A 17,638-nucleotide genomic window follows, 5' to 3' on the forward strand; every position below is an offset into this window, starting at 1 on the left:
AGTTTATTGAGGCCGTGTGCTTGCATGCAGAGAATGTGGTTGTAAAGCCTTTACTGCAAAAGGGGCTGTCGGAGAGTGAGAACATGAATTAAGCTTGTGTTAGGTGAATGAGTTTATCAAACTGAAGCTGAATTTTAAAAACCACAGTGTTATTTGTTATAGTGCTGATGATTGCACTGCCTGTGCTGCAAACTAAACCAAATTTCTTTTAAATCTTATGAAGTATTTCTTACAGTATGTGGCTGAGTCCTAAATGAACTCTAAGAAATCCCTGACTGATTTCAAGTGTGACTAAGAGCAATTTTGTAGGCAGGCTCTCACTGATAGGTTTTGAGATTTAAAACGCTGCTTTTGAACGGATTACCCTGCCACATGCTATGCATTGATTTTTGTATCTGAAACATGTTAAAGTCAGCTATACTTAAATATAATTAGCAAAGAATGATATTTGTGTCATAATACACCAACGAAGTCTTCAAGAAGGGTATCTGCAGATGAGGCTGCATTACAGTGCATTCGTTATGCAAGTGAGGGGTTTTCAGTATCTGGACAGTCATTTACACTACAAACATACTGGCTGCCCAGTAGATTTTCTGTCAAGGCCATTAAGTGCCTTGGATACTCTGCAGGGTTCCCCTTCCCCCAAAGTATGTTCACAAACTATAGCTCCAGCACAACAAGCAGCTGGGGCAGGAGGGGGCATGGCTTTGTGTGGGCCTGAGGGAGAGATTTGTGTCTTTGTAATAAAAACAACAAAACCTGCTTAGACCCAGGTGATTTTTGTAAACAAATGAAAATAGAGATTTACATGTGAATAGTATTCACTGCTTTGTTAATATATTGCCAATGCAGGTAGTGCTCAAAAAGTTGCTGAAGACCATGTCTGGATTGCACTGTGCACATCTGCTATTAAGACATCTAAGCTGAGTTATGCTTATTTATGTTCTGAGATCAGTGACTGTCAGAAAGAGTTAGGCTCCTTGTAAGCCTCACATCTGGGAGGTGAACTCTTCTCTTGGTAAAGAGCTTGGATGTTTGTCTTTGGTATTTGTTCCTCACACAGAGCCTCCACAGTGAGCTGAGCTTTATCCTGTTGAGTCTGCTGACTGTTGTTGTATGGTGAACTTTTCATTTGCTCTCGCAATGTGTGCTGTGATGAATAGGTGTTGCAGTTAAGGCATTAAGTCTCAGCTCTTTTCCTGGCTTTGCCCTTAATGGCCTCTGCCCACCACAGCTACTGGAGCACTTCACCACTCACCTCTTCCTCCGAGCCCAGCTGCTTTAGCATCCATGTGCTCTGTTACCAGAGAGCAGACTTGATGCAGCTGAATTTCCCCATTTGTTAATTGGTGCAGTTTTTCTTCTTGAGGAAGAATATAGATGCTCCTATCAGTGAATCCTTGGATGATTTTGGAGAGTGTGAAGTATTAAATGAAATCAAATGAGTGAAGGATGTCATTGTTCAGGCTGTTATGATAATGATGAAGTATTGTTGTATCATCAAGAGTCTTTGGTACGTTTAAATGGTTTTGCTGAAGGTGTGAGAGGACAAACCTGGAGATTCTTTCTTTCTGTCTTAGCAGCATGGATGATACTTTTTCCAAATGGGCTGACACTAGGATCCTGCTAGATGGAGATTGGCTTTGAAACTAAGATGTGCTGTGTGGATGGAGCGGGGGGTGGTCTTGTGTCTTCCATGAGATTACAAGTATAATGTATTTGTTATTATCACAGTGTTTTATGAAGGGATCCACTATTTAAAATGTTGTGCTGTTCAGAGACCTATTTAGAGAGTTTTGGAGAAGAACATGTCAGATGAGAGAAGAATGTGTCAGGTTGTAATTGATTTTATTGTGATTCATTCTGAAAATTTACAAATATCCATATGCTCCGTGTTGTGGATTCCCTCTCAGAGGGCTTTGCTAGGCGAGATCCTTGACCCTTGGCCATTGCCTCTGGAGTGCTTCACTGTCCACCTGTGTTCCATGGAGCTGAGCTACTCTAGGATCCATTCATTTTGTTAGCAAAGAGCATTTCTCATTTTCCCAAGCTCTCTTTGGGTACCAAAGCTGCACCATGAGCTGTGTTTTCCTCCCAGCTTTCTCCTGTTCTATGTGGGATGCTCAGTGCGGCTGCGAGGAGCGTCCCTTGCTTGTAGGGAGGGTGACTGGGGACAGGCAGGGAAGAACAGGGCACAGCAGGGCTGGATGGGTCAGAGCAGAATGGCTTTCATTAAAATAAGTAAATAAATATATAAAAATCCACCCTAAAAATAGAATCCTGGCCCTCAACCAGTTCATAGGATCAGAAAGGTGTTGAACCATTTCCCAGTTTCAGTCTGATTGGAGCCAAGCCTTACCAGATTCTTGTGAAGCTGTGGCTCCACCACTGCTTAATTGCTTCTTGTTTTGAAAGATAATTAGGAACTTTATTTTAAAATAGTAACTTTAGCGTTCAGTCCATTAAATTTGTCACCAAGATATTTTTATTGGACTCCCAGCTGTTTTCTTATTGGAATTGTGAACTAAAAATAGGTAGGATTTCTGCGGTTGTGAGCAGGGGCTGGTACTGTACTTCCATTTCAGCTCCTAATGATGTGAAACGTGTTTGTTTCCCTCAGAGCTTTTTTCTGGGCTGATTAAGAAGGTCCTGCTAATTACCCCAAACCTGTGCGCTCTGGTTTTCTGATAAAGTCGTGTGTTGGTAAAGAGTATGAAACTGATTTCCCTCAAGACAAATGAAGGATTTGTGCTGCACCCGGTACATTTTTATTCTTTCATCAGACTGCAGGAGTTGTTTGTGACAATTCAACAAATACCTTTAAAAACAAACAATAACGGAACAGGGTTGTGGCTGTTATTACGAGGGGTGCAGTTTACCCTCTTCGTTTGGTTCTCATGAGTAGTTCCTTTGTTGTATGTAATGAAAATCACAGTGTAGATTGTGAGATAAAGTGGCGATTACTCTGTTTATATTGTATGAAACTTTGTTTTTTTTTGAAACAGAACTCTGTAATTATCCAAATCTATACAAGCGCTTGCTGTTTTTATGCATACATGGATTACAGGGCAAATAAGGTTCTGGTATCCTTATTTAAATAGTGTATGTTCTAAAGTCTGAGTTGTTTCACGTGTGTTCCTAACATCCATGGTGTAATGTTGGATGTGCAGAAAACTAAAATGGTCTGGAGTTAGACACAGATGTGTCTGTACTTACACATTTTCCCTGAATAGTTTCTTCCTGGAAATCAACCATGCATTAGAAAGATGTCATTCTTCTGTCATCATGTCAGCTGCTGATTATTTTTTCTCTTCCTTGGGATGCTCTTTGACTGTAACTCCACTAAATGTGTGTAACTTGCACTTAGAAAAAGTAAGGTGGGTAACAGGAGGGAGCTGTGCTGCAGAACACTTTGGGGTTGGGATGGTTGTTTTTCTCTTGTTTATAAAGGCTTGGTGCTTGGGGTCACAATCAAGAAAGTTAGCGACCCCAGTCAATGTTATCAACCTTCTCTCCCTCCCTTCCCCCCTCCCCCCGCCCATTCTATTGTCTTAAACAGAGAAATAGAAAATCTTCAGATGTGTTAATAAAACATAGGTCTCTGTAGTTGAAGTAAATTCAATCAAAGGAGGGAATCTTGTTAAGTGCATGAGATGCTTGTCTGCAGAAGTGCTCCAGATGTGTTCTCTTAGAAGCTGTGTTTAGATGCACTGTAAATTCTAGCGTGACTTATCAGTGTCACAATCTTTCTACATTTTCTCATCTGCTTGTTGGCATTCTGCTCCTCAGCCTTCCTGTGCATTCGTACGAAGAAGGAGGCTGTAGTTTTACAGGCTGAAGCTGTAGGGTCTAAACTTGGTGGCACAGGGTAAGGGAGGAGCTCTGCACCTGCCACTAGTTCTGGCCATAACAATCAGCACAGGGCAGCCAGTGTTCAAGACATGGCAAAAATGTCTTGCTGAAAAATATAGAAGAAAGAAAAGGAAATGGCTATTTTTAGTAGTTGCATGTTATTAGCTATTGTATGACGTATCAGTTGCTGCACTTAGGTACCCTTTCTTGTGGTGAATGTAGCAATTCGCTGCTGGGTAGAGGAAGTGGAGTTACAATGCTGCGGTGTGATAAAAGCTGCATTTCACACAGACACAGTCTCTAAACATTGTGACCATGGGTAAGCAGATGATACAGCCTAAGTCACGTAAGAACACACGTATTTTTCTCCAGAAACAGTAAGCTTTCTCTCTAGACTTTCTCCCTTTCTGCCCCACCTGATTTCAGTCTCTTCCACTTCCCAGTCCTTGCTGCTGTTCTTAGTGTAAGCCGTGAGCCGGAACTCTAATTATAGTGATGCAGAACAAATGGAAATCCTGCAATTGTCTTCTGCGTTTCAAGTTGCATAGCATCTACTTGCAGGTATCAGAGCTGTAGGTGAGCCAGCACAGCCTATAGCTGTCGTGATCATTTCAGTACACTACTATGTGCCAGTGCTTCCTAGCACAGTTTTGAATTGCATATTTATCGACTGATTTGCAGGTTTTAAGTGTAAGATGCCCTCTAAACTTTGGGCAGACACTTGAGCCAAGACTGCAAAGTCTTTTAGTGCTTCCTTGCAATAAGATCAATAATCCTCAGTGTAAGAGGATTCTTGTTTGAATGTCTTTTATGCAAAATAATAGAGTCGATCATTGTGCACAGCCAAAGCCCCAGCTGGGTTCCCAGCCCCCATATATGTTGATGTGGGAACACACACTCCACATGGGGAAGGGAAATACCTTCTTAGTCCCTTCTCTTCTCTCTCTCTGCAACAATTTAGCCCATGGTTTTTAGCATCTGCTTTTGTTCACTTCTTCCCTTGGTAAATGTTCCTTTCATGTAGAAGAGAAAATTTTTAATCTGGTAATAAATAATTTAGGTTTAAGATTTCAGCCATTTAAAATGTAAACATGAGGCACTGCCCTCTGCAGCCAGAGCGATCGCCAAGGTACGTGCGCGTTCTCTACTGAAATGGCTTTAAGCTGTCCTGTGGGATCTGGGATGAGCAGTTGCGTGGAACATGGATGCCCAGCGTGGGCCTGCAGCTTGGCCTTCCTCTCCCCAGGTTGCTGCTGCCCCGGTGGCAGGGCTGAGGTGGGGAAGGGCGACCGCCCAGCCGCGGTGCTGAAGTGAGTTGTTATTCAGAGCTTTGTGAGGCTTCCTTTCCATTGTAATAAAGTAGTTAATGATGTCAGCATGCGCAGCATCATTGGAGTTTCAGAATTAATGCTTGCTGAGATGAAATCATTTTCCACCTCTTCGATGTGTTTGTTTCACACTGCGTGCATAGGTAGCTTTCACAGCACTGTTTTGTATTGATTCATGACCAGAGTGGCTCAAATCCTCCCCCTCCCCATTGCTCCCACTTCATGAGAAAAGAGTGGCTGACGCTGGGAGATTGGCAGTAATTTAGCAGAATTTTGTATGGTATACCACGGAGCATGGGAGGATGAATTTTGTTCCTGCAATACCTGAATTTGCAGAGAACATCTTCAGAGGAGGAGGATGTAAAAACTCAGAGCCTGGTCCTTTCTGATTCCTTGGTCCCCTTGAAGCCTGTCCAAGAGGATTCCATTTGGCTGCTGAGACTGCAGCTGCGGTTCACAGGTGTCACCAAACCAGCACCTTTAGCACCTGCACAGCCTTTCATGTTCTCCTCACTGTAAGGTTCTGCTTCTAGATAAAGGTAATTGTTCTGCTATTGATGGTTTTTAGAGTTGTAATGCTTAAATAGTTATGTTCTATGAGTAATATGTTTAGTAATCATTTAGGTAATTAAAGCAGCTTTATACAGCTGTAGTAACTAGATTCAATAAAGCTAGTTTAAAAGAACAAACTTTTCCTGAAGCAACTGTGTTATCAGTTCCTCATTATAACATTGTCTTAATTTACTTGGAAAAGGAGGTATTTTTTAAGTCCATCCAGATTTTCCCTTCACCTCCTTTTCCCTGAGCCCTCACCCAGCAGCTTTTTTGCACATGTGCACCCCCATCTCCACATGCTTACTCCAGTCCTATCTTTGTTCTGCTTTTTGCAGCTCCTGAGACATGAGCAGTCTGTAAACTACAATAGAAATCCTCTCAGTGCCAAAACCAGCAGACATGGCTTTTGGCTAAGGGAGAAAATAGGCTAAGGCTGTGGCATGTCGGGGCTTTTAGTTTTCCTGCACACACTTCAATTCTGCATTCTCTGCTCCCTTAGTCTGAAAAGCCCATGGTCTGGAGAAGTTCATGTTAAAATGTTAAAAAACGTTTCAAAGCGTTAAAATACATTTTGTAAAAATATGGAATATTCTGCTTTGTGCTTTACAGACATTTCAATGTGTAGAGCTTTAATGTCATTCGTACGGTCTTGTAGTTGTCCTGTGGTTTGGGGAGATGAGATTTGAAGGAGTTCATATATTTTTAATTACAATTCTGCTTTAGGATAAGTTAAGTTAGCAGGTCTGTGGGGAAGAGAAGGGAGAAGGGCCGCAACATTTTATTCCTATCATTCTCTAGTGGTGTATCATGTCAGGGAGCTCCTGAGCCTTTTTAAAGCCAGGATATTCTGTGAGATGTTCACTTAATTTGAACAATAAATATTTAAGTGTAGATTGGGAAATATTCCATAATCAATGTCTGTGTGCTGATGTTACCACAAACAGTGTATCAGTGAGCGAAGCTGAAGGGTCTGTATTTGGTTTTTCTTTTACAAGTAGTGAAAAAAGACTCTGAACATCTAAGCAGAATGGAATTATGAAGCAGGATGACTGAGGGTTCTTTTTGTTTGATGTGTTAAATTTATGTGAAAATAAATGGGAGCTGAAGTTCTTCAGAAATGTGGTCGCTCCCTGTGAATGGCTTTCCCACAGAAGTGGTATCTCCATCGTTATTGTTTTTCTTTAAATTTGGCTTCCAGTTTGATTTCTTGTTCCTTTTATCTGCCTGAATGCAATGTGTACCAGTGAGAGACAACCACTCAAATCTGACTTCTTCATTTTATTGTGTGGCTGAAGAATGCAGGAACAAAAATGCTTGCAGGGAATGATTTTCACAGTAGCCTGTAGTGCTCAAAGTTAAAAGTATGAAATTGCTGTTGCAGTTCTGTATCAGTTGCTCATTTTAAAATGAATTTTTAAATGTATGTGTGGTATTAAATTCCACGATCGAGTGTTTTCAAGAAGAAAGAGGAGCAACTTTATATTCCAGCTCCCTTTGCTACTGAGAGGTGAGCTCTTTACAGATGCCGTAATGCTTGATGCCAGTTTGTCTGCCTGCCTCCTTTTACAGAGACCTGGAGTTGTTTTTCCCAAGTTTGAAGAAGAGGAATGTATTTAAAAAAAAAAAAAAAAGAGACTTGCCCCTGAGAAAAAGGAAAAACTGAAATGTGAGCTGCTGTGAATTGCTTAAACTGGCAGCTCAGAGCAGGTATTGACAGGTAGCTCTGTGAAGAGGCTGCCTGCCATACCAGCCAGGAGTGCCTGGAGCAATCCTCACGTGTGATGCTGGCATCAAAGAGATGAAAGAGTTGAGCTTTCAATGAGGAAGATAACTGTCAAAATCACAGCATTTTTGCATAAGAACCTAAAATATAGAGCAAAAATCACTCAGTTGTGATGGTGCTTAAGTAGGCAGAATTTTGGGGTTTATATTCTCGTACATTAAATGTAAGTGAACTATTTCTTTGAAGACCTTTGTACAAGTATGTTTGAGTAAGGCAAAAAGGTCGTCCCTCTCACCACACTCACAGCAGAGCACTTGCTGGCCCTCCTATTGTTCTGGGCTCATCTGGGGCCCATATTCATCCTCTGCCTTACAACTGCTTCCCTGGTTCCTGCGGAAACTCGTTCCTGGGAGCAGGATTCCTTTTCTGTCATGTAAGATCAAATCATCTCCCCTACCTCCTCTTCTAAGATTTCTGTTGAAAATGGTGATGCCTATTTTTAGAAACCAGTTGGGGAAGTGCCTGGTTCTGCATTTTCAGTGCTTAGGCTGAGTAGTACAGCTGTAGTGATACACTAGCATGCACACAAGCAGAAAAACGTAGGTGCTGTGATTTGATTTGTCTTTTTGCAGATATCTCCATTTCTTCAAATGGGAAAACCAGCGTGGGGTATGAGTGTATTAGATCTTGCAGCATCTGAATCGTGTATGCCTGTGTCTCATACTGTGAAGTCATTTCACACACTGTGAAGTTCTCCCACTTTTTTGAATTTTGAATGTTTTATGGTCCCTTACAACCTTACAAATCTGTGATTCTGTGAAGAATCCAAACGATTCAAGCTCCGTATTTTGTGTAAAATTAATTTGTTAGAAAAAGAACCTGTAATTTTGTCATTAGTGATGTTTACTGAAAATGCTGATGTCACTAATTTTGTCATCATAATTTTTAAATTATGTGTATGTGATGGTCTTCAGCAGCTGAATGCAGTTCTACTGATTCGATGGCCCTGGAGGGAGCTAAAGACCTTAAGGACAAGGTTCATATAAATAATTTGTTGAAACACAATGAAAGGATATCCCATTGGGTTCACCTGTCTTAATTGCTTAGAGCAGCCTTCAGTGGGGCAGAGAACTACAGTTTGAGTTTTTGTCATATTAAAAATGAAATCTGAAATTGCAGCAACTCAGTGATGTTGAGGGACATTCCAAGAAATTATTTTCACGGGAGGCACTCTGTAATTATGTTCAGAAACATTCATACTGATTTTTGCCTTAAAGATTTTGCCTAAACAGTTTTCTTAGTCTAAGTTAGTATGAACTATTTTCAAACCTCAACTCAAAATGAGTGATTTGTTCTGTGCCATACCAGACTGTTTTGTTGTATTTTTTTTTATTCGTTATTAAATTTAAGGCTTCCCTCCAAGTTCAATTACAGAGTAAAGCAGCATGTGATACTGTTGTGTTGGCATCTTCTGCTGTATGCAGACTTGGTCTGTGACCTTAGTCTAGAGTTGGAAACATTTTACAACGGAAAATCATTGACCTTGTTTGTAGCCATAGACTTTTTGTACGTTTCAGAAAGCAGGCATAACAAAAATGTATTTAGACTGTGGACGTTTCATGTGGAGGAAGTTTAGGAGGGTTAGTAACAATCAGCCATGTTGGAGTTCTCATTATTCCAGCTTGCTGGCTTTAGTTATAGTAAAGATCATGGAAACAGAATTTGTTATTTTTTTATCATTGAATATAACCTTTTAAACTCCTTATTTAAAATAAAAAATTGGAGGTTTTTTTGTTCGTGGCTCCTACCGAAATAACTGTGAAAGATGCAGAACTTGACGGTGTGCCTAGGAGTTCGATTCTTTAAGGTGACAGTCTTTGAGAGTCATGCATGGTTAAAACTATTTTAAATGTCAGGAAAGACAGAAATTTCTTCAGGTAAGTCACAGAAGCAGCTTTGTAGCATTGGAAGCCAGGAAGCACAGATTGCATCAGCAGTTCTCACATCCACCACTCCTGATAACCCTAATACTGTGGGGTTTGGTTTTCCCTGGCTGAACAATGCCATTTACCTTCATTCTGCTTCCAATAATACATGAATTATTCAGAAATGTCTGATATTTGACATCTGATTAATTCAGTTCTTGTTTTAAACACTAATTCACAAGCAGAGTTATATATGACAAGGAAGGAAATTTGTTTTAAGTTGTAGAGAAGAGATTGTATACCCGTATCTGAAGCAATAGATCTGTAGTGTTTTGCAACAAACAGGATTGTTAGTCAGCTCTGAATCTCTCCTTGCTTTGGCCCACAAAAATTTGGGCAGTTAGGGAGAGGAGGAGTAGAAGGGGATCAAGCTAAGGAGTATATAGTTGCCTGAATGTTTAATTGCTGCTTCTTTTCCCATGTCATTTTTGTCATCTTTTAATAAGGACTGCACCGCGTTCCTGCCTACTCCCTAGCACAGTGTTCCCGCCACAGGCTTGCCCTGGAATCAAATCACAGCACAGTGATCTCATTCATACCGTTACCTTTCATTTCTGGACCCAACCTTAGCCTGAGATCAGCTTAAGTTTCCTCCTGGCACGGATTCTGGGGTGGGGTGAGGGGCTGTTCTGGAGTTATTTAACATATACAGGCTTGTATTGTGGGGTGTGCCTTGGAGGCATATGGTAGGAAGCTGTTTTTAATCAGCCTGGTTTTGGTGGCTGTGAGGGTGCGAAAGTTCCTTTTTACAAGTATTAAAAGTCCAAGTGAAGGCAGCTGGAAAAACCTGGAGCGTAGGGCCTTGTTTTGTCGGTAGAGGAAGCCTGGGGACAGGGTTTCACTTGAAAAACCAGTGATCAGTGGTGTTTGGGTTAAAACTGCCCTCGCTCGGGGGAGCACAAAGCAGCAAATGGGGAAGGCATCCTTCCAGAGCCGCTGCTGAGGAGCTGAGGCCCGGTGACTGCGGGCCGGCCAGCTCTGCTGCACCGAGCTGGGAGTGTGTGCGTTGTGCAAGTCAGGTCTTGTATTCGTGTGTGACTTTGCTTTCTGAAGCAAGAAATATATGCATGTAAGGGCTTTTTATATTATTATTAAGTAAAGCCTTTTTGTTGATTATAGGCTCTTAAATGATCTTGAAGTACCTTCATAAAAAACAATACATTCAGAATTGCGTTGCACCGCATGATATGAAGTGCACTTTCCAAAAATATTTCTGCGAAAACTGCTTTTTTCTGAAGTATACATTGTTCAGATGGCGAATGAGGGAGCTGGAAGTGGTGAAAGGAGGAGGGGAGGGAAGTTTACATCCAGATTTAAGCCTGGATGGGAACTGCTCTACAATTTTTGGAAATGAAAATAGCTGTGGAGGGACCTGCAGGAATCCTGATGGTACAGAGTGTGTTGAAGGTGTGCTCTGGGGTCGTTATGGCATACGGAAGGTATTTCACCATGGCTTTAGTGCTGCTTATAGTTGCAGTATTTTGATTGCCATCTGTAGTCACTATTGGCTTTTGATAGAGCAGCTAAGAATGTAAGTTTGGAAAGTCACGTTTGCTGTGTTATATCACACGGACTGCTATTTCCCATATTTTAAAGGCTTAGCTCTACAACTTCAGTCTTTTTCCCGAACTGTTGCTTTCATATGCTGCAGAAAATATTGAGTCTCCTGATTATACAAATGCCTACTGTTGGGTAATATTGACAAATATACTGAATAACATTTTTGACATAACATTCTGTTCCCACACAGATAATTTGGATGTAATTGAATGGGTTGATGAAGAGTCTGTGCTAAAAATACAACATTTTCTCACCCACTGAGGGAAAGAAAATGCCTGTTGAAAAGGCAGTTTTGTCGAGCAGAGCCATGGAGCTGCAGGCTTTGTTCTGCGCCTCGCTGATCCAGACAGGGCTCAGGTCCGATCCAGGCAAGGTCAGGTCTGACCCGGGTTGCAGGCGCTGTGTGAGTGCAGCCCCAGCTGTGCTGGTGCTGTTAAGGGTGGAAGCGGGGCACCCGCCGAGCTGAGCGAGGCTCCAGCCGGGCTCTGTCGCACTCACATAAATGCTTAAATACGCCGAAGCTAAAAATCTACAGCGATAGTTAGCAGGGAGACTTCTGTAGATCTCTTTTTCCTTCTGTTTTTCCTTATTTTAACGGTCTTGTGGGCAAAATGCTTCATTGTTACGGTTTCAAAAGTGGTATGGCTTTGCCGCAGGCTAGGGGAAAAGGAGGAGAACTGGATGTAACAGAAAGGCTGACAGTTTAGTGCGCAATAAAGTAACTTTTATCCTTCTCTAAATCCGCCATCAAATAAACCCTGTGCTAACAAGCAGTCAGGCTCGCTCCCTGCCCCAGCGAGGTGCATTGTACCTTTCCAGGCTTTGAAAGTGCCTGTGCCTATTTTTATTTGCAGAGCTGGGGCCGGGCTGGCCCCCGTCCAGATGTGTCTCACAAGATTTGGTGCTGCCGAGCTATTTATAGAGCTGTGGTTCCATTGTCATGGCAACCATGCTGGAGGCCAAGGCGGCTGGGAGCTATTTCTGGCCTCGTGCTGTAATGTAAAACTGATTGGGAAAGTTAGTGCATCCTCTGAGCCAGACTAACTTTAGACAGGCAGGGAGAAAAAAGAGACAACCACCATTTCTTTAAATAGATTTTCCTTTTCTCCTGCCTTTTCCCCGTTTGCGCTTTTCAGTCAGTAGCGATTTTTGAAAGGAGGCTTTGCATCCAGCCCCGCTTACCCAAAATCCATTCATGCCTCACGGCTGCGGGAGAGCTGCGTGCTTCCAATGAAGCAGTTTGGGAAGCAGGGAGCACAACCAGCAAGGTTTGTGTTTCGTGGCAGCGCAGAAACACGGGGCTCTGCGGGTTGGTTGGTTGGGTATGTTCAGGAGTTTTTGCATCAGTTGCACTTCTTTATGCTCCATAGTTTTAATATTCTATTTTTTAATGCGCGCTTCATGTTCTCCACGCCATATAAGGAACTGTAACCTTGATTACCACAAGATGATTCCAAATATATGGAGTCATACTTTTCAGCTTTCTCATTATTTGCTACAAAATGAGAGCCACGGTGCCCCTTCGCCTCCAAGCGGCTGGAACGCGGCACGGCCAGCCACGTGCACACGGGCCTCAGCCTCACCCGCGCGGCCTCCGCCGCTGCCAGGAGGTCACGGCGAGCAGTTGGCTTCCAGCTGGAGATAAAACAGATCTGCAGCTTTGGGGGAAAATTTTCGTGACAAGTTGCCTTTGGGTTTATAGCTGTTTGAGTCTTGTTCTGTGTGTCCAAGTTGGTGCACGATATAAATGCGGCTTTGGGTGACGACCTCGCGTCTGAGAACTGACAGGCAGAATTTTAGTAAAAGAACAGCGTGTCTGAGGGTTTGGACATGTGGTACAGAGCTCTTGTAGTTCTACCAATCGTATTTGTTACAGCGCTGTCCGAATGTGCTTCTCTCGAATTATTTCTTAATTTTGGGGGGAAGTAGTTAAAGTAATCCAAGGGTTTTGATAGACTTTTTTCTTTTATTTCCATAGGGGGAAAGGAGTAATGCCTTTCTGAACATTTTAGATGACTCAGGAGCATGTCTGTGACATGTCTTCTATGATCACATTAGCAGAAGAACTTCCAGCTTTGCAAATAATAGAAAACAACCAATGTAACCTTAAAAACAAAACAAAAGTCTAGTCATGGCTCAGTTTTAATTTTAACTGCACTTTGAGAGAGAATGTGGCAGGTTTGGTTCCATAGACAGTCCGTGTTTGCAGGATACTGTAAATACCAGCAGACCAAATGTTTGCTTATTTTATTTATGTCGTGCCTGAAACTTTGCCTGCTTTTCTGCATCTCTTAGAAAATAAACCAGCTGAAATGTTACAGAAGTCTTTGTCATTGATTTAAGAAGGACTTTTCCCCCTCTAATCTCCTGTTTGCTCCTAAGAACAGCAGGAACAGAAAGAGCTGAGGGGCAGTGGATGTGGATATGCACGCTTGCAGCGGAAAGTGGACGCTGTGCCCTGGTTTTGCTGTCAGTGCGTTGGCCCGATGGGCAGCCGTGGTTTCACACTGTAACAGAGCTGACTTTCCAGGGTTTGGAAAACCCCTCTGTGTTTTATTTTTTATTTTTAACTGTGCTAAAGTTACAGTATGGACATGCTACATTTCTGAACCTGAATACCCAGTTTAAAGAGTGCGTTGCATCGTTGTGCTGATCCTGTGACTGGCTTCTGCACAGACAAAAAGCTGAAGGAAGGCTTTATCAGACAGTTAGCTGTTTAGCTTTTAGAAAGCCATTCTTTAGGTACATAATGGAGAATGGCAAAGACTAAAAAGGGAGCATAGTAGAACTAAGCATGATCTACTCTGAGAAGTTAAAAATGTGCTCTTGTTTTATAAACACTATTAATATTGAATTAAACTTCAGCTTTAAGAGAGCTTAGAATCAGTTCTGGAGCCCTTGATAGAGTATAAATAAATAATAAAAACCTGCCTCTCATTTGTACAGCTGGTTCTTGAGGAAGATCAGCACACAAATATTAATTTATGTGCAGAAGTAGAAGCATGAATCGTGAAGGCTGCTTTAAAGGTGATCAGGGTAGATCTGAGTGGGTAATTCTTAGTAATATCTTGATAGACATACATGACTCAGAGGAAGTGAAAATTCTGTTTCCACTGACTTGAGGGACTCCAGGCAACCAGCAGACTCCACGTGTGCCTCCATTTTTGGGATGTTTTTTTTTTTTTTTCCCCATCCCTTTCCTCTATCTGTAAGATAAGATGAATCTAGGATGTGCAGTGGTGGAGGCAGAAAACGCAGTGGGAATTAAGGTCAATTAATTTTGTATACAAATTTAGATTTCTGTTGACAGAAAAGAAAGAAGCTGATGGAAGTGCAGCTTTTCAAATATAGGTGTGTGGTCAGTTTGAAGGGACATTTCTGGAGTTACTGTAGACTGAAAACAAAACCTCATCCTGACAGAGCAAATTTTGTTTTTGCCTGTCAACCATTTCATCGAATCACGAAGACTGGAATGTCAGGTTATTGTGCATTGAGAAGGCTGTCAGAAAATGCACGAGGCAAGGTGCTCTGATTTCCCCCTCCCCATTTTTCCCCATGTGGTGAAGTTTGCTGTTTCCAGAGGCTGAGGTTTTAATGCGTTACGTGCTTTTCCAGCACACGCTGCACTGGTTGGTCTTGCAGCAGCATTGGTGGTTCAGGGAGCTCCCCCCAAAGAGGAATAAAGCAAAACCAGTGCAATCGTTCCTATATGAGAAAAGCTCCATAATTAATCTGAAATTTGCATGCATATTGAAGGGAAAATTGGGACACAGTTTTGGCGTAACAAACTTGCTAAAAATTTGAAATAATTGGTGGTATGTGAATGGCTTAATTACATTGAGAGGGAGCTAAAGAAAGCTTCTGTGTGTGTCTGTGTGAGTCCTGCTTTCTGAGCACATCCCGTACAATTAACAAAGCTGGATTCTTACAGAGATGTGTGTCCAACGTTTCATATGGCTGTTTTTCTCGCTGAGCTGAACAAAAGGATCCAAAAATAAAATGTGGTTTTAATTTCAGGTGGTTTACATTTTTTATTAATACCTTGCATTTTAATATCCCAGGGATGCATCTGCTGCTGTCCTAGCAATGCTTCATCACCAATGTTGCTGGCCGCAGATGACCTGAATCTCTTTTATTAACCATCTCTTAGCAGCACAGCAGTAATTTTATTTTCTTTTAATAAGTGGTACAGACAGAAGCACCTATACCCAGTGTCAGTTTTGCAGGGCAGCAGCTGTTATTTAGTCACGTTCAGAATCTGGCCCTAAGTGAGAATTGGCAGCAATGCTGAGTGAATGATTTGCGTTCTGAAAACAGTTTTCCCATAGAATTTCTGGAAAAAAAATCACAGAAGAAAAAATCTGACTTTGTATCTTGGTGCAAAACTTACCCTCAATATAAGATTTGGTTTCGCGGTGTGATTGTTTTGTTTGAGGTATTTCACCAAGGTCACTTACGTTTCTCCCTGTGAAATTCATTGCTGACACAGTAGATGGGCATTTCTCCAACGGGCTTAGCACAGCCTGACAGCAGTGAACTCAGCACACAAGGTAGTACTTCTGTTTTGGGTAGAGCATAATAAGAGCTAAAAATAAAAATTAATGATGCTGAATTTGTTTTCATTTTGAATTAAGCTTTTGTTCTCACCTCACTTGATTATTAGTTTCATTTACTGGATAAGTTATTTGGTCTTGACTAACAGTGACACAGACATCTCTGAACAGAGTGTATTGAACTTTTCTGAACTCTTGTGCTCCACTACTGCTGCTTATTTTAGACCACATTTAGTGTTCCAGTTGTTCAGTTGAGAGAATGATGATTCTTTCCAATGTTTCTGCAAAAAAAACAAAACAAAACAACTTTTTAATGCCTTCAGCCCATTCTGAAGTTGATAGAGCAGATTTTTTTTAATGAAAAGGAATACATACAGGAGGAAATGTTCATTTAGCATTATTGCTTTGCTTTCCTTCAAACGCCACTTCGGAGCCATGTGGGTTCTCTGGTACCTCACACAAAGAATCTTCTTTTGAACTTGTATTGTTACAAGCATCAGATGATACTGAGTGTTAGAGCACGTTTCTGGGGGGAAGATCTGTTTATTCCATTCCAACTTGTTTTACCTGGCATGGACGTTGCTGTTGGATTTCATCTCCAGTACAGTACTGCTTCTCCTGCGTGGCTGATGTTTTTCAAGGAAATCATTGGTCTAAAAATAGTCTGCATAAACAACAGTAAGAGGTTTGTACTTTCAGTTCCAGGTTGTAGCAAAATCTTGTTGTTATTTTCTGTTCGTTTCCAAAATCCATTAAGCTGATTAGCAGCATGTTTAAAAACAGAAGAAAAACCCACCTTTTGTGGAACCTTTCATGAAGTGTTGCACGTAGGTGAGTTCAGTACGAGAAGTCTGGAAGCTGTAGGGATCAGCTTAACGTGGTTATGAGTGTGATGTGTTCTGAGCATTTTTCAGGCATTATCCAACTTCTGAAATCTCCACGTGATTCTGAAACTGGCGTTAAAAAAGTGCTTTGTAAGATGAAAGCGTTTGTGCTTGGACTTCATGACTGTCAACCACATTTCATGTCCCCTGTGTCCCAAACAAAAAAACTTAACTTTTCCTTTGGGTTAAAAAGGAAAAGGTATCATTTATCTGCTTGGAAGAGATAAGGAAAAACTCCAGCTTGCAAATGGTGCAGTGCACACTTGGTCATCAGGTTTATCTTTGTTGGTCTCCATGTCTCCTTTCAGAACAGAAATTGAACTCTATACTTTTTTTATTTTTTTAATAGCACGTTTGCTACAGTACATTTTGATATGTTACAAATCCTGTAATTCAGGCTAATCAAAAATTGCTTCTCCTTTGTCTCTGAAACAAGAAGGTAATGTAGTTCCTGGCATAAATGCCTTTGCTCTGAAGCTGCTGTTAAAACATGCAATCATTTTTCCTCCTTCCCCTGCACTGCATCTTGTGTGTCAGAAAGCCAGTTGGGCAGAAGGGCCTGAAACTGGGGGCTGAAAACCCTGACTAATTTTCATGGTGTTTTGGTTTCTGATGTGTGAATCTGGGACTCGGTCACCTTTTTCCCCCTTTAAGTTGTTGCTCACTGCTGTAGTCAGTGCACGCCCAGCGTCCCTCTCTACGGATAGAGAACAGAAGGGAAAACTCATCTTTCGCTGTCATTTCTGCTTCATAAGGGCAAAATGAATGCACAGGAATTTTAAAGGAAACTAAAGTGTAATGGTTTGAAGGCTGATTAATCATTAATGTTATCAGTGAAGTTAACTGTGAAAGCATTTCCAGCTAATTTGCTATTCATATGAAAATGAAAGGAGTCTGGAGCCCTGCTGTACTGCTGCATACTTGGCGTGGGGAAGGTGATGAAGGTGCCTGGAAGCATCAGGGCTGTGTCCTGAAGTTTGGTTTGTGGTGTCTGAGTCTTATGCCAACACCACAGTCAGACTTCACCCATGGGTTCCTTGAGATTTTTACTCCAAATTAAGGTAGAAGATAATTGAGAGGCTACAGTTTGTTGGTTAAAAAAAAAAAAAAAAGACTCAATAGCTTCTTTTATTCAAATTCTAAGAAATTGGAAGAAAATAATGCTTTCTATATCTACATGTCTACTGTAGGTAAGTAT

The 17,638-nt window shown here is 41.5% G+C and overlaps 1 protein-coding gene across 3 annotated transcripts in view; it reads left to right on the plus strand.

The window, feature by feature from the left end:
- GNAS (GNAS complex locus) overlaps nucleotides 1-17,638 on the plus strand; it is a 132,421-nt gene that overhangs the window by 103,328 nt on the left and 11,455 nt on the right. The gene's annotated exons all lie outside the window — the stretch shown is intronic.

The sequence above is a fragment of the Tympanuchus pallidicinctus genome, unplaced genomic scaffold, assembly GCF_026119805.1.
Source record: "Tympanuchus pallidicinctus isolate F22 unplaced genomic scaffold, pur_lepc_1.0 scaffold20, whole genome shotgun sequence".
Classification (NCBI taxonomy): domain Eukaryota; kingdom Metazoa; phylum Chordata; class Aves; order Galliformes; family Phasianidae; genus Tympanuchus; species Tympanuchus pallidicinctus.